Genomic DNA, 21,507 nt, shown 5'->3' with positions numbered 1-21,507 from the left:
TTGGTCGGGGATCTGGCTTTATTGTGAGCTGTGGTGTGGGTCGCAGACATGGCTCATCCTTTGTTGCTGTGGCTGTGGTATAGGCCAGCAGCTACAGCTCTGATTCGACCCCTATCCTGGGAACTTCCATATGCAGAGGGTGCGGCCCTAAAAGGAAAAAAAAATATTTTTTTCTTATTAATGTAGAATTGAGGAGTTGCCATTGTGGCTCAGTAGAAACGAACTTGACTAGTATCCATGAGGATGCAGGTTTGATCCCTGGCCTTGCTCAGTGGGTTAATGATCCAGTGTTGCTATGAGCTGTGGTGTATGCTGGCAGTTGTAGCTCTGATTTGACTCCTAGCTCGGAAACTTCTATATGCTACACCTGCAGCCATAATAAGCAAAAAAAAAAAAAAAAAAGAAAAAAAAAAAAGGTATAGTTGATTTACAATGTTGTTAGTTGCAGGTACACTGCAAACTGATTCAGTTACATACACATACATATTTTATATCCTCTTCCATTGTAGATTACTGTAAGATATTGGCTATAGATTCTTGTGCTATACAGTAGGTCCTTGTTGGTTATCTATTTTATAGATAGTAGTGTGTGTATTTTAATCTCAAACTCCTAATTTATCCCTCCCTCCCCTTTGGTAACCATACACTTGTTTTCTGTGTCTGTGACTCTATTCCTGTTTTGTAAATAAGTTCATTTGTATCTTTTTAAAATTTTTTATTATTTATATATTTATTTGTTTATTTTTGTCTTTTTGCCTTTCCTAGGGTCACTCCTGTGGCATATGGAGGTTCCCAGGCTAGGGGTCTAATCGGAGCTGTAGCTGCTGGCCTATACCACAGCCACAGCAACATGGGATCCGAGCCGCATCTGTGACCTACACCACAGCTCACGGCAGTGCCGGATCCTTAACCCACTGAGCGAGGCCAGGGATTGAACCTTCAACCTCATGGTTTCTAGTTGGATTGGTTAACCACTGAGCCATGACAGGAACTCCTGTATCTTTTTTTTTTAGATTCCACATATAAGTGATATGATATTTGTCTTTGGCTTACTTCACTTAGTATGATCATCTCTAGGTCCATCCACGTTGCTACAAATGGCAAGATTTTGTTTTTTTTTTATGGCCGAGTAGTATTCCATTGTATACATGTACCACATCTTCTTTACCCAGTCATCTGTCAGTGGACATTTAAGTTGTTCCATATCTTGGTTATTATAAACTATGAACATAGTAGTGCATGTATCTTTTTGAATTATGTTTTTCTCTGGATATATGCCCATGAGTGGATTGCTGGATCATATGGCAGCTCTATTTTTATTTTTTTAAGGAACCTCCATACCATTCTCCATAGTGACTGCACCAATTTACATTCCCACCATCAGTGTAAGAGGGTAACTTTTTCTCCACACCTTCTCTAGTACTTATTGTTTTAGACTTTTTGATGTTGGGAGCTAGTCTATTTCTTACACAGTAATTCAGAACACTTCAAAGTATAGAAGTGGAAGCTGCTGGATGTTTGTGAGGCCCTGGCCCAGAGTTGGCATAACATTACTCTCTCCACCTCCTGGGAGTAAAGTGCTCATGCCAGATTCAAAGGGAAGGAAAACAGACCACCCCACTTACAGAGGAGAGTGACAAACAATTTGCAGCCTTGTTTAAACCACTGCAATGTCTAACAGGGAGTGGCCATTTTTTCATGGACATTCTTCCAAGTGAAAAGGTGGGAATATTTTTCACAATGGCATTCAAAAAAAAAAAAAGCAATAAAAGAAGAGATTGTCTTGTTATTTAAAACATGGCCTGCTTCTGATGGTGGAATTGTGATGATTTTTATTTTCTTCTTCTCTTAATATTTCTTCATTTCATGAATTTTTTTTCCAATGCATCATTTTTTTATAATGAGAAAATCAATGTCATTTCCAATATATCTCTATATCTATAGATATATCTATAGATATATAGATATAGATATATCCTCATACTTTTCATTTTACTTCTTTTCTGATATGGACCTTGGCAAAGTCCATGGTCAACCTGGATGGCCTTATGCTGCCCTTCCTCGGTCATGTGACCTTGCATAAGCCTGAAACTCCCCAGGACTTGCAGTAAAACATGTTGTTGGTGATGGAAGTTTGATTAGATAAACTCTAATGACCTGGCTGACATAGCTTCAACTTTTTGACCTCATCTAATCCAGACAGAAACTGCTTTGCTAAATCTTTTCTGTTAATCAGTTTGCACAAGAAAATATGTGTTCATTCAACAAAGATGTATGATGAGCATGTCATGACACTGGCTCTGTCCTAGATGTGGTCAGTGCTGAGAGGGTCTTGGTTCAGGGATCCTACTCTTAGGAGCCTGTGAGATGGTAGGAGGGATGCAGTGATGCACAAAATTATAACAAATGATCAAAGGCATACCAATAAAGGGAGATGCAAAAATGCAGAGGGAGCACCATCTCCTTCAGAGGAAAAATAAATTCCACCTCATTCCAAGGGGACTAGGTTTCTTTTTTTAAAAATATATTTTGTTGAAGTATAGTTTATGCACCATGTTACACAGCAAATTGATTCAGTCATTCATATATATTCTTTTCCACTATGGTTTATCACAGGCTATTGAATATAGTTCCCTGTGCTACACAGCAGGACCTTCTTTATCCATTCTAAATATGATAATCTGCATCTGCTAATCCCAAACTCCCAAACCTTTCCTCCCTCACCCCTCCTTCCCCCTTGGCAACCACAAGTCTGTCAAGGAAACTAGATTTCTCCCTGTAGAGAGCTCTTCATCTAATACATATGTGTATAATTTTCAGACTCCTTGATTTCAGGATACCACTAAACACAAACACACACAACTATCACATGCAACTTGATTGCAGACATCAGAGCAGAGTCAGAGCTACTTGCAAAAAGAAGGATTTAATACATACATTAAACAAGGACTACTCCCTGGTAAACAGTTTAACTTGGATTCTTTTCCTTCTTAGCAACATTTTCAAGGAACCCACCGACAGCATATTCCCTGAAAAGATCATTGGGAAGGAAAAGTCAGAGCTTGTTATCATTGTTTTTAAACTCAGTTCTTGCCACCTCTCCCTCTTACCATATGTCATCTGTCTTCCTCTTATCATGAGGTTCTGGTTCTACTTGCCTCTTCAAGGTCAGTTGTGTGAGTTCAAGTACTTGCTGCTCCACTCTGCTCCCAGCCCCCAGCCCAACAAACACTTGGCAGTCAACCAGCGCCTTCCTGGAAGCTGTCCATAGCCAGGGTGGCGGCAGCTCTGGGGGTGCCTTGGGTGGGGTATACCATCACCAGTGTCATATCCTCAGTGTCTTCCTTCCAGGCATTTGGTTCCAGTCTCATCCTTTGCTTCCCTTTTCAGCTGGACTTCTATTCAGGTCATGGGAAGCCTTCGGTCTCTTCTGCTTTGGCTACAGCCTGTGGAAACAACCAGGGAACTGTCATTGAGCTATATTCATGTTTGCAACTTCTTTTCGGTCCAGTGTGCCAAACTGCTTGGAATCAAGGGAATGAGTGCGCATTCTTGAGGGAAGACATTTTTTCCCTGTTACAAATCTTGGTGTTGCTCTGCCAAGGTGGGGCTCAGCTGTCATCCAGACATTTGGGTCTAAGCCCCCCTTTACTTGTAATTTTCCTATGTCTTCCTTAAATGAACTTAACTGAGAGGGTTTGGAACCTTTGATTCAAGCCCTCTTAGGACTCAGTATGTGTGGTTGTCATAACCATAGGAAAGATATCAACAGACTTAGATACTGAAATTTCCTTTTGTTACCGTCCAGGGCTCTTGGACTCTTAATAGAAATTGATAAGAGACCAGGCAAGAAATTCAGTATCTAAAGCTTTATTGGGGCCCCTTTGCAGCAGGGGGGAGCAAAAACGAGCAACAAACTCCATTACTTGCTGTCCGAGGAGAGGTGAGTTGATTCCTTATAAGGACTGAGGGCAGGGGTGGGTCCAGAGGTCCGGCCCGTGGGGGGTAGCTTAGGTGGTCTTCCCACCCCTTTGATGGTGCTGCGTGCAAGTGCAGGCAGAGTACTCTGCTTTTGCTCCTATTTTCACTCTCAGCTCTTCAGAAGGGGCAGCTGGTCTTTTAGATTTTTTTGTCCATAATTTGCAGTGATCGCACATGCACACAGTTTTTTTTTAAGTCTCTTATAGCTTCTTTGCATTTGGTTGCTGGAGGAGACTTTTGTTTCGGTGCAAGCAAGACTGTGGGTCTTGAGCACCTGTGTTCCTGGAACCAATCCCCCACATATACTGAGGGATGACTGTGCTTGTTTAAAAAATAATCACACATAAAAGGACATGATCCGTTCAAACCCATGCTGTGGGAGGGTTGAATGTACTTTCAAGAGATGTTGTACTACTTCCTGTAGAGTATAAGAATCTTTTAACACTTTCTTTTCTCTCTTCCTGACCTCTGTGGGATCAGTGGCACACATTTTTTCCCCTAGGTGTTAGAAGCCTCACAATACATTGTTATTCTTTTGGCTTCAAACAATTTTATTTTATTTTTAAATGATTTTTATATTTTAAAGAGATTTAAATAATAAAAGGTAATCTTACTTTTATGTTCCCACGGAGTTGCCATTTCTACTGCTTTTCATTCCTTTGAGTAGTTTCAGGATTTTACTGAGTATAATTTTCCTTTTGCCTGGAGCTCTTCCTTTAACATTTCATATTCTGTAGGTTGACGGGTGATGAATTCTTTCTGCTTCCATATGTCTAAAACTAACTTCATTTCCCCTTCATTATTGAAAGATATTTTTGCTTTTTGAATAAAGAATTTTAAGGTGACGGTTGTTATTGCTTTTAGTGCTTTAAAGATTTGAATCCAAGATCTTCCACCTTGCATTGTTTCTGATAAGAAATCTGCTGACATCTTTGTCTTTGTTTCTCTGTTTTCTGATAACTTTTAGAATTTTTCTCTTTATCACACATTTGAAACAATTTTATTATGATGTGTCTTGGCACAGTCTTTTTCATGTTTCTTGTGCTAAGGGTTTGTTACAGTTCTTGGATTTGTGGGTTTACAGTTTCCATCATATTTGGGAAATTTTTGAACATCTTCAAATATTTTTTTTTTTCTATCATCCCCCCCACACACTTCTGCCCCCTGCCCTCCCATTTTGGAAACCACAGTTACATGTGTATTTGGATGCTTAAGTGCCGCAATCCATTAATGCTCTGTTTATTTTAATCCATATTGTTCTCCCTGTTTCATTTTGGATAATTTCTTCTATTGCCGTGTCTTGAAGTTTGCTAATCTTTACTTTTGCAATGTCGAATCTGCCATTAATCCCATTCATTAAAAAATAAATCTCAGATATATTGATTTTAATCTCATTAAATGTGATTTTGATCTTAAAAAAATCTTCCATGTTTCTATTCAAGATGTTTGATCTTTAGCATCTTGAACATATGTAATGCTGTCAATTTTGATGTTCTTGTTTATTAATTTTATAATTTGTTATTTCTGGGTCAGTTTTGATTGATTGAGCTTTTTCTTATTATGGGCTATATTCTTCTGCTTCTTTGCACGCTTGGTAATTTTTTTTCCCTTTTTTTGGGTGCCCCACAGCATATGGAGTTCCCAGGCCAGGGATCAGACGTGAGCCGAAGTTGTGACCTAAGCTGCAGCTGTAGCAATGCTGGATCCTGAACCCACTGTGCTAGCTGGGGATTAAACCTGCATCCCAGTACTCCCAAGATGCCACCAATCCTGTTGCACCACATCGGGAACTCTGCATGTTTGGCAGTTTTTGATTGGATGGTAGATGTGAATTTTACATTGGTTGTTAGCCTCAGGTGTACAGCAAAGTGAATCAGTTATATAACTTCATATATCCATTCTTTTTTCCCATAGAGGTTTCAATAAAACTTTCCTAAAAACAATATATAAGAGTACCTCTTTCTAAATGCAGAGGTTTAAAAAGAAATCCTATAGGAATATGCTGAATTAGTCAAAACTGGCTGAAATTGGAAGTATTGGAACCACACCCAGGGGCCTGCCTGGCATGCTCCCAAGAAGAGAAGATAAAATCTTCTAGCCTGCAACACCCCAGAGCACCTATCCATCCGGCTGTACAATGGTTTCAGCCATTTCCCTACAGATGATCGTGTGCTGACAATGGAATGAGAATGAGGATTCAGTTAGACTAATTGTACCCAGAGACAGGAAATAACAGCTCCTTCCCTGTTCTTGGGCACCGGTTTGGGAAGCACCTTAGCTGCCAGTGCGTAACCCAGCTTCCTACCAAGGAAGAAAGCCAGAGACCTCACCTCCCATGATTAGAAGCCCAGGGCTAATTAGACATGGATTGAGACTTGATTGTCATGGGAAAATCACTGTCAGCTCACAGAGTACTGCCACCCCCAGGTTGTAAAGGCCTCGGGTGCTCATGGATTTGGGCTCAATGGCCGTGGTGGCCACTGACTCCTCTCTTAGTTATCTCAGTGGCTGGAACACCATGGTCTGGTCAGCCCTTAATCATTATTAATGGCCCATTTGCCTGTGACACAGGGAGTCTTCAAAACCGGGAAAATGCAGTCCCACTTGAAAAGAAGCTGGTCACAGAATGCACCAGTTCAGTGTTTCTCAAACTGGAACCTGCTTTGGAATCACTAATGGGGACAGACTGCTATGTCCTGCTGCCAGGGTTTCTGAACAGTGGATGAGGGCCAGACACCCCACCCCTTGCCAGCCAATCACATACTTTCTTTTCCGTCTCTTTCTTTTTCTTCTTTAAATTTTCTTCCATTTCTTTTTGGCTTTGTAATAACCTTCATCTCTGTTTCCCATCCTGTACATTGCCTCTATGACATTTTAAATCTCATCCTTTAATTTAAATGTTACTTCTGGAAAATTCCTTTTGATGTGGTCCATTTTGCACATGGGAGAGGAAAATCCTTCCCAAAAAGGATTGTCTTGTTTGTCCTGAAGTCAAAGATATGTGGTGCCTCCTGGAGTGGTTTGAATCAAGGGCATTATTTCGTTTCCAGACATTGTTTATTTACTTGCTGTAAAAACTTTGGAGTCAGAGTAAAAGTAGTTTCTTGGAAACGATGCCTGGTTATTCCACACACTCAGCTAAAGTTAGGTGATAAAAGAGGTGTTGGTTCTCCTGCTTTTTCCTTGTCTAACTGATCTGACAAAAAAGCCGCTGGGGACAGAGTCCTAGCCTTCCTGTGAAGTCATGAAATGATTTTTTCTTTCTCTCTCTCTCCTTAAATGCTTCATTGAGTCAGTGGGCCATCTTCCAGAGAGAGATTTGGTGCTGGAAATGTTGCGTATAGCTGCCTGGTCAATGCAAGTGGGAGCTAATAGTCCAGGCTGTAAGACTGGCTGGGTACTTTGAGCGATTGTTAGAGTTTTTCAGTGTTTTCTAACAATTAACCACGTGAAGAAAGTGGGGCTTTGCATGTGAAGGGTGACTTCCTCCCAGGAACTGTAGTCAAGGTTGGGGTTTGGGCCCTGTGCCAGTTTTGTGAGAGCCCAGGAGTGACGTCAGAGCACCAGGAGGCCTGTGGGGGTGGGGGACCCCCCTGGGACCATGAGCATCCATGGGGCCGGCACATGACAGCACAATGCAGCAAGCACTGACTGGCTTCTGAGGACATCTCGTCCTGCTCTGGGCTCCACGATGTTCTGCTGCTGCCTCAGAAGAGTCAGCTTCATGCGCTGACTCATTTCCACACTTTTGAGAACACTTTCTTTGAGTGGGTGTTTGGAAAGAAGATGCAATTACATCTAAGTTTCCTGCCCGTCAACTGCTGACTTGTCATGGCAGGCCTAGAAGAGAATTTTTTTTTTTTCCTTTTGGGCATCCACCTTCTCAGATGGATGCTTTGTTGCCCACTGTGCTGCGGGTTTACCTGGATGGAGTGATACTGCTGCCTGGTGCGTAAACCTACTAGTTCCTTTTTAAGAAAATAGCTGGAAGGTCTGAGTGGTCCAGAGGAAGCCCTGAGCAAATCTTGACACCAGTAGACTTAGGCTCTTCCATCCCAGGCCCCTCTGGTCCACTGTTTGAAGCAAGCATCAGAAGAGTTCCATAGACCTGAGCCCTGCTGAGCATTTAAGCCTTTTCCTCAAGTATCTAAAACTATAGCCACCAGTTATTTACAAACAATTTCAGTATAGGCTAGTGATTTTATTTATTTATTTTAGGGCTGCACCCTGGGCATATGGAAGTTCCCAGACCAGGGTTTGAATCGGAGCTATAGATGCCTGCCTATATCACAGCCACAGCAATGCTGGATCTGAGCCTCATTCGCGTGACCTGCACCACAACTCATGGCAACTCCGGATCCTTAACCCACTGAGCAAGGCCAGGGATTGAACCTGTGTCCTAACGGATACTAGTCGGGTTCATTCACCACTGAGCTACGATGGGAACTCCTAGGCTAGTGCCTTTACAAGTGGAAATGTGACTATATACTTTAGCCAAATATTAATGTATTAGGTTAATATAATGTTAATAATGTTAGTATATATTATAAATGAATATTTTGTTTTGACTTTGCTACTTAGTTCTGTGGCCTTGGCCAAAGTCTCCTTGAGACACTGAATCTGTTTCCTTGCTGGAAGAACTAAGATTGAGCAGCTGTAACCTGAGGCTCCAATGAAAAAGACCATGTGAAAAGCTGACCTGAGAAGCCCATTTAAATAAAGCTTGATTAATTTAAACACAGCCTATGGTTGTTACCAAAAAGTGAACTTATCACAGACAACTCAATGAGTTTTGGCAAAATCAAGTTTTATGAGTATGTTGTGATTTATTTTTCCAGTATACTGCTGATGGACACAAGGGTAATTTCTAGTTTTGGGGTATTATACACAGAGCTGCTATGAATATCCTGTCTTTTGATGAACATTTCTACACTTTTCCTTTGGTCATAAACCTGGAAGTGAAACTCCTGAGTTGGAGGGTACACAAGCATTCTTGGGTGGAAGATAATTTTGAATACTTGCCAACAGTTTCTCAAAGTGGCTTTACTCATATGTACTCCTGGTAGGGATGCTGACAAGCTCCTTTTGCTCCAGATCTTTATAACATTTAGTATCTTCTCTTTTCCACCATCCTGATAGGTGTGTCCTGGTATTTCATTGTGGCTTTAATTGCCTTTCCCTAATGGTTAATGAAGTTGAATAATTAAAAATTATTAAAATATTTTAATTTGTTTTAAAATATTAAAATATTTTATTATTTATTTTAAAATATTAAATTATTTTAATTATTAAAATAATTTAATATTTTAATAAAATATTTTAATTTATTAAATATAACATTTAAATTTAATAATTTAATTAAAATATTTAATTTAATGTGACCATTAGAATATTATCTTTCAGTTAAGGATTCAACCTTTGGTTCATATTTCTCTCGAGTCTTTTTTTTTTTTTTTTCTTAGTGATGTGGGGAGGAGTTTTTCATATATTCTGAGTAAGAACACTGTCAGATATATTGATGGCAAATACCTTCTACAGCTCTGGGGACTGGCTTTTCACTCTCTTAATGGTGTCTTTGGATGAACAGATCTTGATTTATCAGTACTGTTTATTTGTTGGTTAGAATATTTTCTGTTCTGTTTAGTAATACATATTTGCCTACTCCAAAGTCATGAAGATTTTCTTTGTTTTCCCTAAAGTCTCTCTTGTTTCACCTTTCACCTTTAGATTAATGGTCAGCTGCAGTTGCTTTTTGCACATGTGTTAGGTGGTGGTTCAAGGTCCAATTTTAATTTTTCCATTTGATTGTTGAAATGATTTGTTTATAGTAAAGAACACCCTTTCTCACTTGACTTCAGCGCCAGGTTTGGCATAATTAGCTGACTGTGTGTGGAGTCTCCTCTGGACTCTTCATTCTGTTGCATTGGTCACTTACCTATCCTTGCACTTATACAATACAACCCCAATTATTATAGCATTAAAATCAGGCTTGCTATCTGGTAGGGTAAATCCATCAGAATTTTTCCTCTTTGAGTTCATCAAGACTACTCTTTATATTTTCATATGAATTTTAGAAGCACTTGTCAATTTCTACAAAAGCCCTACAGAGATTTTGATTTGGATTGCATTTGATTTACAAATAAATTTGGGAAGAGCGGATGTATTTACCAGACCGGGGTATCTCATATTATTGTGCTTTGCATTATTATGCTTCACAGATTCTGTGCTTTTGTTTTTGTTTTTGTTTTTTTTTAAACAATTTGGAGGTTTGTGGCATTCCTGCATTGAGCAAGTCCATTGGCACTACTTTTCCAATAGCATTTGCTCACTTTGTGTCTCTGGGTCACATTTTGGTAATTATCACATGATTTCAAAATTTTCCCCTATTGTTATATTTGTTCTGGTGATCTTTGACCAGTGATCTTTGATGTTACTATTGTCATTGTTTGGGGGTGAAAACGTGTTCAGTTAAGATAATGAACTTCATTGATAAATGAGTGTATTCTGACTATTCCACCCACTGGCCATTCTGTTGTCTCTCTCCCTCTACTCAGGCCTCCCTCTTCCCTGAGACACAGCATAGTTATTTTATAGTCCTTATCTGTTAACCATAATTCTTGACCATCTGTGAATTGATTCTATTGTCTGCTCTTTTTTTTTCTTTTGATGATTGGTTATTTTTTCTTGCCTCTTTAGTAAGTTTTTAATTTTGCCAGACAATGTGCATAAGAGGCTCAGATAATGTTATTATTTATCAAGAGTATTCCTTAGTTTCCTGTTAGGCAGATGGCATGCATAAACTTAATCCAGTCAGACTCTCAATTTTAGAGACGCATTGGATTCTGCTTACCCCTGTGTCATGGTTGAGGCTTTTCTGGGCTTTTCGGAGAAGCCTTGAGAACCTCTGCTTTCCTTGTCCTGAAGAACTATGAGATCTGGCTATGTTCCCCAGAGACTCACAGTCCTGGTCTCCAGTGTTCAGTCCCAATGAGATCAAAGATTTGGCAACTGTCTTGAGAGGAAAACAGGTTGCATGCATGAGGCAGGCCCTGTGCTTCTGGGAGGGACTGCCTTATTACTTTAAGCTTCAGGAGATTTCTTTCTATGTTTGAAAGCGTTCAGCCTCCTTCCCCAGCTATGTGCCCTCCCCGGCCTCAGCAAATGTTTTCTTTTGCAGGCTGTCATGTGTTTGAGCTCTCTTAAGTTTCTCATCTGTCAGAGTTATCCCACGCAACCACTAAAATGATCGCTGGTTTCCCTCTTCCCAGAGGTGTCCTCTGTCTCAGTCCAGCTCCATTTTCAACTTGCAGCCAGGATTGTAAATGTCTTTAGAGAAAAAACAAATGAAAACTGTTGGCAATCATAAGTTCACATTCAAATGGTTCTCTCTTCTGTGAAAACATTTTTTTTCTGCTCCTTGTTTTCACAGGTCTCTGGTGATTTTTAAGAATATGGCATCTTAAATTTATACATATTTGTCCAGTGATTATGGCAAATTCTAGTGTATCTTTTATCTAATACACTCTCCCAAGAAGCAGAAGTCCTTGACAGTCTTATCTTGATATCCATCTCCCAATTGGTTATATAAAGCCTTATTTCTCAGGGTTTTTTAAACCAACCTTTTTTGGGGTCTTCCTTATTCATTTCCTCATTAGTGAGATAAATAACATTTTGGCCTATACTAAAAAACACTGAAAGTTCTACTTTGCACCTCACACGCAAACTCAGAGAACAGGGCCCAAGGACACATGTTTGTAGTACTAGTTCCTCTGGAAGTGAAGATGTGGGGTTGATCTGCATATCCAAGTGGATAAGAAGGAAGCAAGAGGAGGCTGAAGTTCAAGTTAAGGCCTGAGAGGATGAGTACAGAGAGTGGGGGTTCAAGGCAAGGTGGTTTTCTACTCCTCAGCTCCAGGACTCTGATTTATTTGTAGCAAAGAGTGGCGTATCTTATCAACTGGCAATTTATTCAGGATCAAATGAAATTTTGCGGAGATGCACTTAGGAAAGGAAGCTGCCCAGAAAGAGACAGAATTCTATATTTAAACCAAAGCCCCAGGTAGATGTTGTCTAGAGTGAGAGCGTTTTGGAATGAGAGCAGTTTTGACATAAAAGGCTGCATATTGGTTGGGTCCTACTTTTTGTTTACTAAGAGATTGATGAGAAAATAATATTTGTTGTGATGGACTTGTTTGCAATTCACACAACTTGATGTAGAATCCTTCTCTGGAATTTAGGGTCCTGTGGTTCAAACTGCCCAGGGGAAGTGGTGGTTAAAAGTGGTGAAGAAGCGGGGAGTGGGGGGAGGGTCAAATGGAAAAAAAAAAAAAAGGAATGGTCATTATTATTTATTTATTTATTTATTATAACTGGTTTACAGTGTTCTGTCAATTTTCTACTGCACAGCATGGTGACCCAGTTGCACATACAAGTATGAGACAGTAAGGAAAATGCCACCAATCTTATTCATCTTTTATGTATGGAAGCTAGCAGAACTCGGTAAAACCCTTGTGCAAAAAAAAAAAAAAAAAAAAGAAAAGAAAAAACTGAACAGAAAAAAACCACACACCTAAACCCTTGTGCAAGATTATATATGCTTTATGGCAGAGCAATTGATCAACTCTAGGTTTGCCAGTCAGTTACTGAGAAAAAGCTATTCACTGATGGCTACCAAATTTTTAGAAAGTTTTATGTTGCTGGATGTTGAACTTAGGAAATGACAATATGCATTAGTACATCAGACATAAAAATGCATGACTTGGCCGCATGAACGCGAGTCACTCTGTCTGTGTTTGAGGAGATGCTGCATTTACACTTAAAATGATAAAGCCGATACACACACAATTAATTTCCAAAGAAACAGCTATTAAAGGCCCAGCAGTGGACATATGTAGAAGCATATTTCCTAGGATATTTTATTTAGCAAATTGAGAGCAGACAGTTCTCTAATGCATACATACTAACACACAAACAGATCTATGGAACAGAATAGAGAATCTAACAATAGAGGTACACATAGCTTGATGACTGATTTCTGACAAAGCTTAGAAAGATGATGGAGACAGGATTTTTCTTCAACAAATGGTACCAGAAAAATTGCACGTTCATATGCAAAATAAAAACACCCCCCAAAAAACCTTTGCTCCATATTTCATAACTGTCCACAAAAATTATCTCAAAATGGATGACAGAACTCAATGTAAGACCTAAAATGATAAAACTGTTAGAAGAAAATGTAAGTGAAAACATTCATGATCTTGGGTTAAGCAAACATACATGTGACTGAGGCATAGTCCATTAAAGAAAAATGGATAAATTTGGCTTCATCAAAATGAAAAATATCCTGCTCTTCTAAAGACACTCAAGAGAATGAAAAAACAAGCCCATCTTACACCTGAGAAAGGCCCAGAATATACAAAGAATTCTCAAGATGTAATAATGAGAAGACAAAGGAAAAGGAATCAACTGTCGATACATACAGTGTAGATGAATCTTGAAACAATCATGCAGAATGAAAAAAAGAGTTAAAAAGAGCATAATACTGTATGAATCTATGCACATTAAATTCTAGAAAGTGCAAACAAGTCAGTCATTACAGAAAGTCAGATTAGCGGTGGTCCAAGGAGAAGCAAGAGGGATGAATTAGGGGTGTGAGGAGTTCCCGTTGTGGCACAGTGGTTAACGAATCCAACTAGGAACCATGAGGTTGCTGGTTCAGTCCCTGCCCTTGCTCAGTGGGTTAATGATCCGGCATTGCTGTGAACTTTGGTGTAGGTCGCAGAAGCGGCTCGGATCCCGAGTTGCTGTGGCTCTGGCGTAGGCCAGTAGCTACAGCTCCGATTCGACCCCTAGCCTGGGAACGTCCATAATGCCACGGGAGCGGCCTAAGAAATAGCAAAAAGACAAAAAAAAAAGGGGGGGGGTGTGTGTGAGGAAATTTCAGGGGTGAAGTATATACTCATTCTCTTGATTGTGGCGATGAGCCCACAGGTTTAAGTACAAGCCAAAACGTAGTGAATTTCCCACTTTACAGCTGTTTCCTAGGAGTTTAACCTCTGAACTTGACCTCTCCCTCTACCGCAGTGTCCTTTCTCATTGCCACCTCATGAACCAGGTATTTCCTCTGAGAGGTGCCTACATACAGCTCTTGCACAGTAAATAGTGATGATGCCGTTTTTAAATAGTGATAATGGGAGAAAAAAATGCTCCACCTGACTTCTGTTATGGTAAAAGGAGCTTGCAGTGATGACGAAGAATGACAGAAAAGAAAGATGCCAACTTCTCCATTAGGGAGAAAAAAAATTCCACTTGTTTATAAATTGTTTATATGATGACATTTCATTACAAAAATGTCATCGTTTAAAAACTAGAAGACAAGAGAGGGGCATTCATTATTTTTGAAATTTTAAATTACAAAATACGTGAAGTTTATAAAAGAATAAATGTAATATATAAAGGTCTTAGGTTAAAAAGCCTGTACCTTTAACAGATCAGCTCTGCTCACAGTTTCTTGTCCAGAACTAGTCAGCCGGCCCCAACTGTATTGTAAGGAAGCTGTGAAATTTGGGGAGCAAGTACATATTTAATGATCATGAATTATCTCTGCCTCATCACCTTAGTGTGGGTCTCTTTCTGGGTCTGTTATTTGTTCCTGGTCTGTTTGCATAACCTCACACTGATACTTTAATTGCTAAAGCTTTATAATAAGTTTTGTTATCTGTTCTATCCAAGTTCCCTGATCTGATTTTCTTTTCTAATAATTTTTTTTGGCCACCCCTGCAGCAAGCAGAAGTTCCCAGACCAGGGATTGAACCCACGCCACAGCAGTGACAATATGAGATCCTTAACCCACTAGGCCACCAGGGAACTCCTCTTTCCAATATTTTTAAAAAGCTAGTTTTGGTCCTATTTCCTCTGTTTATTTAAATCTTTTTTCTTTTTATGCACCCATGGCATACAGAAGTTCCCTGGCTAGGGGTCAAATTGGAGCCCCATCTGCAACCTATGCTGCAGCTCACAGCAATGCCCGATCCTTAAACCACTGAGTGAGGCCAGGGATTGAAACCACATCCTCATGGACACTGTGTCAGGTTCTTAGCCCACTGAGCTGCAATGGGAACTCCTCATTTATTTAAAATCAGTTGATAAGTTTCCATAAAAACTCCTGTAGGATTAAATCATTAACTTTATTAATCAGTTTGGGAAGGATTGGAATCTTTGTGATTCTCTATCAATTTACTTCAGTTTCCTTTAAGGTTTTTTTCATAATTAGTTGTATGATTTTTTTTCAACAAAGGTACTGCTTATATGTTGTCAGATTTATTCCTATGTCTTTAATAATTTTTGTAGCTGGTAAAAATTTTACGTGTGCAAAAATACAACTGTTTTGCAGATAGTAATCTTATATCTAAGAGAGTAGTCTTATCTAATTTACTGCTTGAAAAAATGGCAAAACTCACCCAAAATATCATTTAGGTAAAATATTTTCTTTGTAGGAATGGTTTACTATTGTGGATTAGTATTGTATATAACTATTCAGATTTTTTAATTTTTTTCTAGTCAATTTTGATGATTTTGGTGCTTGATAATTGATGTTTTTCTTGGAGGTTATTCCTTTCATCTAAAATTTCAAAGCTAGTAGATCCCATCGTGGTGCAGCAGAAACGAATCTGACTAGGAACCATGAGGTTGCGGGTTTGATCGCTGACCTTGCTCAGTGGGTTAAAGATCTGGTGTTGCCATGAGCTCTGGTGTAGGTTGCAGATGTGACTTGGATCTGGCGTTCCTGTGGCTGTGGTGTAGGCTGGCAGCTGTAGCTCCAATTAGACCCCCTAGCCTGGGAACCTCCATATGCTGTGGGTGTGGCCCTAAAAAAAAAAAAGACAAAAGACAAAAAAGAAATAAATAAAATAAAATTCAAATCTATTGGTTTGAAGTAGTTCTTGGTATTCTCTTATTTTCACGTTTCTCATGTATGTAGTCTTGTATCTGTGTTCACCCCTTTGTTCCTAATACTTTGGCAAGTTTTTATTCTTTCATCAATATTGCTAGAAGCCTATCAGTTTTATTCATCTTTTTTGTTTTTGCCTGTGTGAGAGAGCATTACTGATCTGCTGTACTTTATTTTGCTTTCCATGTCATTAATTTCTGCTCTCATTATTTTATTATTTGTCTTTTGTTCAATTTTTCTGTGTCCTTTCCCTAATTTCCTGAGCAGGCTGCTAAACATTAATTTTAGCCTCTTTTCCCATTTACACAGTCGAACCTAAAGATAATCCCTCTATATACTGTAAGTTTTGATTTGTGGTTTTTTTTAAAAGTATAATTTATTTTTAAGTATATTCTGATTTCTGTTATTACTGTGAATTAGGTAGAAGTGGATGTTTATATGTCCAAATATATGTGTCTCCGCTATTCTTTTTTATTTTCATTTTTTTAATTTTGTAATATGTATCTATGTATGTATGTATTTTTTGTCTTCTTAGGGCTGCACCTGCAGCATGTGGAGGTTCCCAGGCTGGGGGTTGAATTGGAGCTGTAATTACTGGCCAGAGCTGCAGCTGCCAGCCTATACCACAGCCACAGCAATGTCGGATCCTTAACCCACCGAATGAGGCCAGGGATCGAATCTGCAATCTCATGGATACTAGTCAGTTTCGTTTCCCCTGGGCCATGACGGAAACTCCTATTCTTTCTTTATTTAATTGATGTTTAGTTGCTTTACAATGTTGTGTTAATTTCAGATGTACAATGCAGAGATTCAGTTATATATATATTATATATATACACACCAGCTGTGATTCCTGGGGATTCTTAGCTAGACGTTAGGAGGAGGGTGAGGATTCAGAACACAGAAGTGCTCAGAGAGGTAGGAAGGGGGCAAGGATTCAGAATATAGAAGTGCTCAGAGTTAGGACGAAAACCAGGGTAGAGGGAGATTGTTCATTGAGTCCAAGTTTCCCAAAGGAAAATTTTGTTTTAATTGTTATTTATGTGGCACATTTTTTTAACTGAAAATTTTACATATTTTTAAATTTTATTTTTTTTATTATTTCTCCAATACAGTTTTTTTTTTTACTGTACAGCCTGTTGACCCAGTTACACATATCTGTACACATTCTCTTTTCTCACATTATCATGCTCCATCATAAATGACTAGACATAGTTCCCAGTGCCACACAGCAGGATCTCATTGCTAATCCATTCCGAAGGCAATAGTTTGTATCCATTCACCCCAAGCTCCCAATCCACCCCACTCCCCCCACTCCCCCTTGGCAACCACAAGTCTATTCTCCAAGTCCATGATTTTCTTTTCTGTGGCAAGGTTCATTTGTGCCCTGTATTAGATTCCAGTTTTAAGTGATATCATATGGTATTTGTCTTTCTCTTTCTGACTTACTTCACACAATATGAGAATCTCTAGTTCCATCCATGTTGCTGCAAATGGCATTATTTTGTTCTTTTTTATGGCTGAGTAGTAGACCATCGTGTATATATACCACATCCTCCTAATCTAATCATCTGTCAATGGACATTTGGGTTGTTTCCATGTCTTGGCTATTGTGAATAGAGCTGCAGTGAACATGCGGGTGCATGTGTCTTTTTTAAGGAAAGTTTTGTCCAAATATATGCCCAAGAATGGGATTGCTGGGTCATATGGTAGTTCTATGTATAGTTTTTGAAGTTACTTCCATACTGTTTTCCATAGTGGTTATACCATTTTACATTCCCACCAACAGTGCAGGAGGGTTCCCTTTTCTCCAGACCCCATCCAGCATTTGTTATTTGTGGATTTCTTAATGATGGCCATTCTGACTGGTGTGAGGTGGTATCTCGTGGTAGTTTTGACTTGCATTTCTCTAATAATCAGGGATGTTGAGCATTTTTTCATGTGCTTGTTGGCCATCTGTACATCTTCCTTGGAAAAATGTCTCTTCAGGTCTTTTGTCCATTTTTCCATTGAGTTGTTGGCTTTTTTGCTGTTGAGTTGTATAAGTTGTTTGTATATTCTAGAGATTAAACCCTTGTCGGTTGCATCATTTGAAACTATTTTCTCCAATTCTGTCAGCTGTCTTTTTGTTTTCTTTTTGGTTTCCTTTGCTGGGCAAAAGCTTGTCAGTTTGATTAGGTCCCACTGGTTTATGTTTGCTTTTATTTCTGTTGCTTTGGGAGACTGACCTGAGAAAATATTCATGATGTTGATGTCAGAGAATGTTTCGCCTATGTTCTCTTCCAGGAGTTTGATGGTGTCTTGTCTTATATTTGTCTTTCAGTCATTTCGAGTTTATTTTCATGCATACTGTGAGGGTGTGTTATAGTGGCATTTCTTTGCATGCAGCTGTCCAGGTTTCCCAGCAATACTTGCTGAAAAGACTGTCTTTTTCTCATTTTATGTTCTTGCCTCCTTTGTCAAAGATTAATTGACAATAGGTTATTTATGTGGCACATGGTTTTAATAAAAGAACAAAGAATGGTTATAGATTCCTAAAATAATTATATATGCCAGATACTGTTCTAAGTGCTTTACCTCTATTATTTCACTTAGCAGTCTCCATAAAAAAATGAAGCACGTGTAAATATTGTTGCTACTATAGAGGTGAAAAGCCAAGGCACAGAGAGGTTAAGAAATTTTCTCAGGGCCACACAGTGGGCTAAAGGTAGAGCTGGGATGCTTGACTGAAAAAAGGGCCTCAGAACAGTGAATATACGTGCTGAGCATGGGCCTGAGAAGTAAATGAATCATAATCTCTGAATTTTGTGGAGCTTTATGGGCACTTTCACCCTGTGCTTGTCTTACAGAATGGGGTTAGGGTGGCAGGGGTAGGCAGAGGAGCCATGTGGGCAGCTCCTGACAGCTGGTGTCCAGACTGCAGTTAGGACCTGGTTTCTCATTCCAGGCAAGTGCCTTTCCTTTCTTGGCAATCGAAAGGGGAAGATAGCATGACAACAGCTTGTTAACCACCCCTTTGGAGTTCCTGCTGTGACTCAGTGGGTTAAGAACCTGACTAGTATCATGCAATGGGTTAAGGATCCAGCATTGATACAAGCTGTAGTGTAGGTTGCAGGTGTGGCTTGGATCTGGAGTTGCTGTGGCTGTGTTGTAGGCCAGCAGCTGCAGCTTGGATTCGACCCCTAGCCTGGGAACTTCCATATGCTGCAGGTGCAGCCCTAAACAGTAAAAAAAACAAACAAACCAAAAACCATCCCTTTGAGTACAAGTCCTCAGATTTCTTAGCAAGACAGATTGAAGGGCATGAGAAAGAGGAACATGAAAGGAAGGATTACTTCGATCAGCTCTAGGGAACATGATTAGTGAGGAACCCCCCCACAGTGAGCAGGTTGGAGAGGAATTAAAGAGGATTTTTAAAAATTAAGACTTTATTATATATATTATATATTAAACTATATTCTAATATATACATATAATATACATATATAATATATTATATATATTATATTAAACTATATTTATATGAAACAAACTATATTCTAATATATATATATAGTTTATTTATAGTATTGTGCCAATTTCTGCTATACAGCAAAGTGACCCAGGCGTACATATATATGTTCTATCTCTTGGGATGAAAAATGATGGACAACAGTATGCATTTTTCATACTGTCTTCCATCATTTTCCATCCCAAGAGCCTGGAAATCGTTCCGTGTGCTGTATAGTAGGACAACCACTATAGAAAACGGTATGGCGGTTCGTCAGAAAATGAAACATAGTACTACCATATGATCTAGCAATCCCACTCCTGGGCATCTATCCTGACAAAACTATAATTCAAAAAGATGGCGTTCCCATGGTGGCTCAGCAGTTAGCAAACACGACTAGCATCCAGGAGGACACAGGTTCAATCCCTGGCCTCGCTCAGTGGGTTAAGGATCCTGAGTTGCCATGAACTGTGGTGTAGGTCACAGACGTGGCTTGGATCCCGAGTTGCTGTGTCTGGCGTAGGCCAGTGGCTGCAGCTCCTATTGGACCCCTAGCCCGGGAACCTCCATACGCTTTGAGGGTGGGCCTAAAAAGACCAAAAAAAAAAAAAAAATTAAACAAAAAGATACACGCACCCCTATGTTCATAGCAGCCCTATTCACTATAGCCAAGATGTGGAAACAACCTAAATGTCCATCAACAGATGAATGGATTCAGAAGTAAAAAGGACTGAACTGACTTTTAAGAACTATCTCTTACAAAAGAACAGGGTTTGCCATTGAGTAAAACCTGAGTTCAGTGTCACAAGACTTTTGTTAACCCATCACCATAGTTAGACTTTTTAATTTTTGCAGTAAGCTGGAAAATTACTGTGGTTTTGGCCCATGAAATCTTCATCTAGGAGGACACGGGTCGAATAAACATGGAAAATGACACACACACACCTCCCAACACTTTTAATGATAATGGCTGTTAAAGTTAAGTAAATCAATTGCATTTGTTGATTTCCTTGTACTAGAGGCAGGGGTGTTTGTGGGCCATGGAAGTGTTGTCCATCCAGACTTTTATTTTTAATTAAAAAATGTTTTTCTTTATTTTTTACCTGAAGTATAGTTAATTTACAATGCTGTGCGTGTTTCAGGTGTACAGCAAAGTGATTCAGTTATATATGTATATAAACATATTCTTTTTCAGATTATTTTTCATTGTAGACTTTTTCTTTTGCTTCTTCTTTTTTTTTGTTTCTTTGTTTTTTAGGGGCGCACCTGCAGCATGTGGAAGTTCTCAGGCTGGGGCTGAGTCTGAGGTGTAGCTGCCAGCCTACACCACAGCCACAGCAATGCCAGATTCCAGCTGTGTCTTCGACCTACACTGCAGCTCATGGCAACCTCAGATCCTTAACCCACTGAGTGAGGTCAAGGATCAAACCCATATCCCTATGGATACTAGTCGAATTCATTTTCTGCTGCACCACAATGGGAACTCCCTCCATTACAGACTCTTAAAAGATATTGAGTATAGTTCCCTGTGCTATACTTGCTCAGTGGGTTAAGGATCCGGCGTTGCTGTGAGTTCTGGTGTAGACTGCAGACGCGGCTCGGATCCCAAGTTACTGTGGCTGTGGTGTAGGCTGGCGGCTACAGCTCTGATTAGACTCCCAGCCTGGGAACCTCCATATGCCACAGGTACGGCCCTAGAAAAGATAAAAACACACACACAAATTTTTTTTAAAAATTGAAGCATAATTGATTTATAATGTGTTAGTTTCAGATGTATAGAAAAGTGATTCAGTTATGTATTATATATATATATATATATATATTCTTTTACAGATTCTTTTCCCTTATAGGTTATTAAACAACATTGAGTATAGTTCCCCGTATAGTAGTGTGTATCTGTTAATCCCAATATCCTAATTTATCCCTCCCCCAACTTTTCCCTCATCCAGACCTCTATTTTTTATTTTTTATTTATTTATTTTTTGTCTTTTTAGGGCCTCACCTGTGGCCTATGAAAGTTCCCAGGCTAGGGGTTGAATGGGAGCTGTGGCCGCTGGCCTACGCCACAGCCATAGCAACACCAGAT

General features: G+C 39.4%; 1 protein-coding gene and 1 long non-coding RNA gene across 2 annotated transcripts in view; one reads left to right on the top strand and one right to left on the bottom strand.

The window, feature by feature from the left end:
• The window catches only part of IL1R1 (interleukin 1 receptor type 1), a 141,823-nt gene that overhangs the window by 19,729 nt on the left and 100,587 nt on the right, over window positions 1-21,507 (top strand). The gene's annotated exons all lie outside the window — the stretch shown is intronic.
• Window positions 2,732-12,260, bottom strand: LOC110259975. Its single transcript, XR_002342520.1, has 3 exons — window positions 10,832-12,260; window positions 3,111-3,446; window positions 2,732-3,029 (listed from the first exon to the last, which is right to left on the bottom strand). It is a non-coding gene; the product is annotated as an uncharacterized LOC110259975 (long non-coding RNA).

The sequence above is a fragment of the Sus scrofa genome, chromosome 3 (genome assembly GCF_000003025.6).
Source record: "Sus scrofa isolate TJ Tabasco breed Duroc chromosome 3, Sscrofa11.1, whole genome shotgun sequence".
NCBI classification, from domain to species: domain Eukaryota; kingdom Metazoa; phylum Chordata; class Mammalia; order Artiodactyla; family Suidae; genus Sus; species Sus scrofa.
The sequence above is the reverse complement of the archived record's forward strand: the minus strand, read 5'-3'. Positions and strand labels throughout refer to the sequence as shown.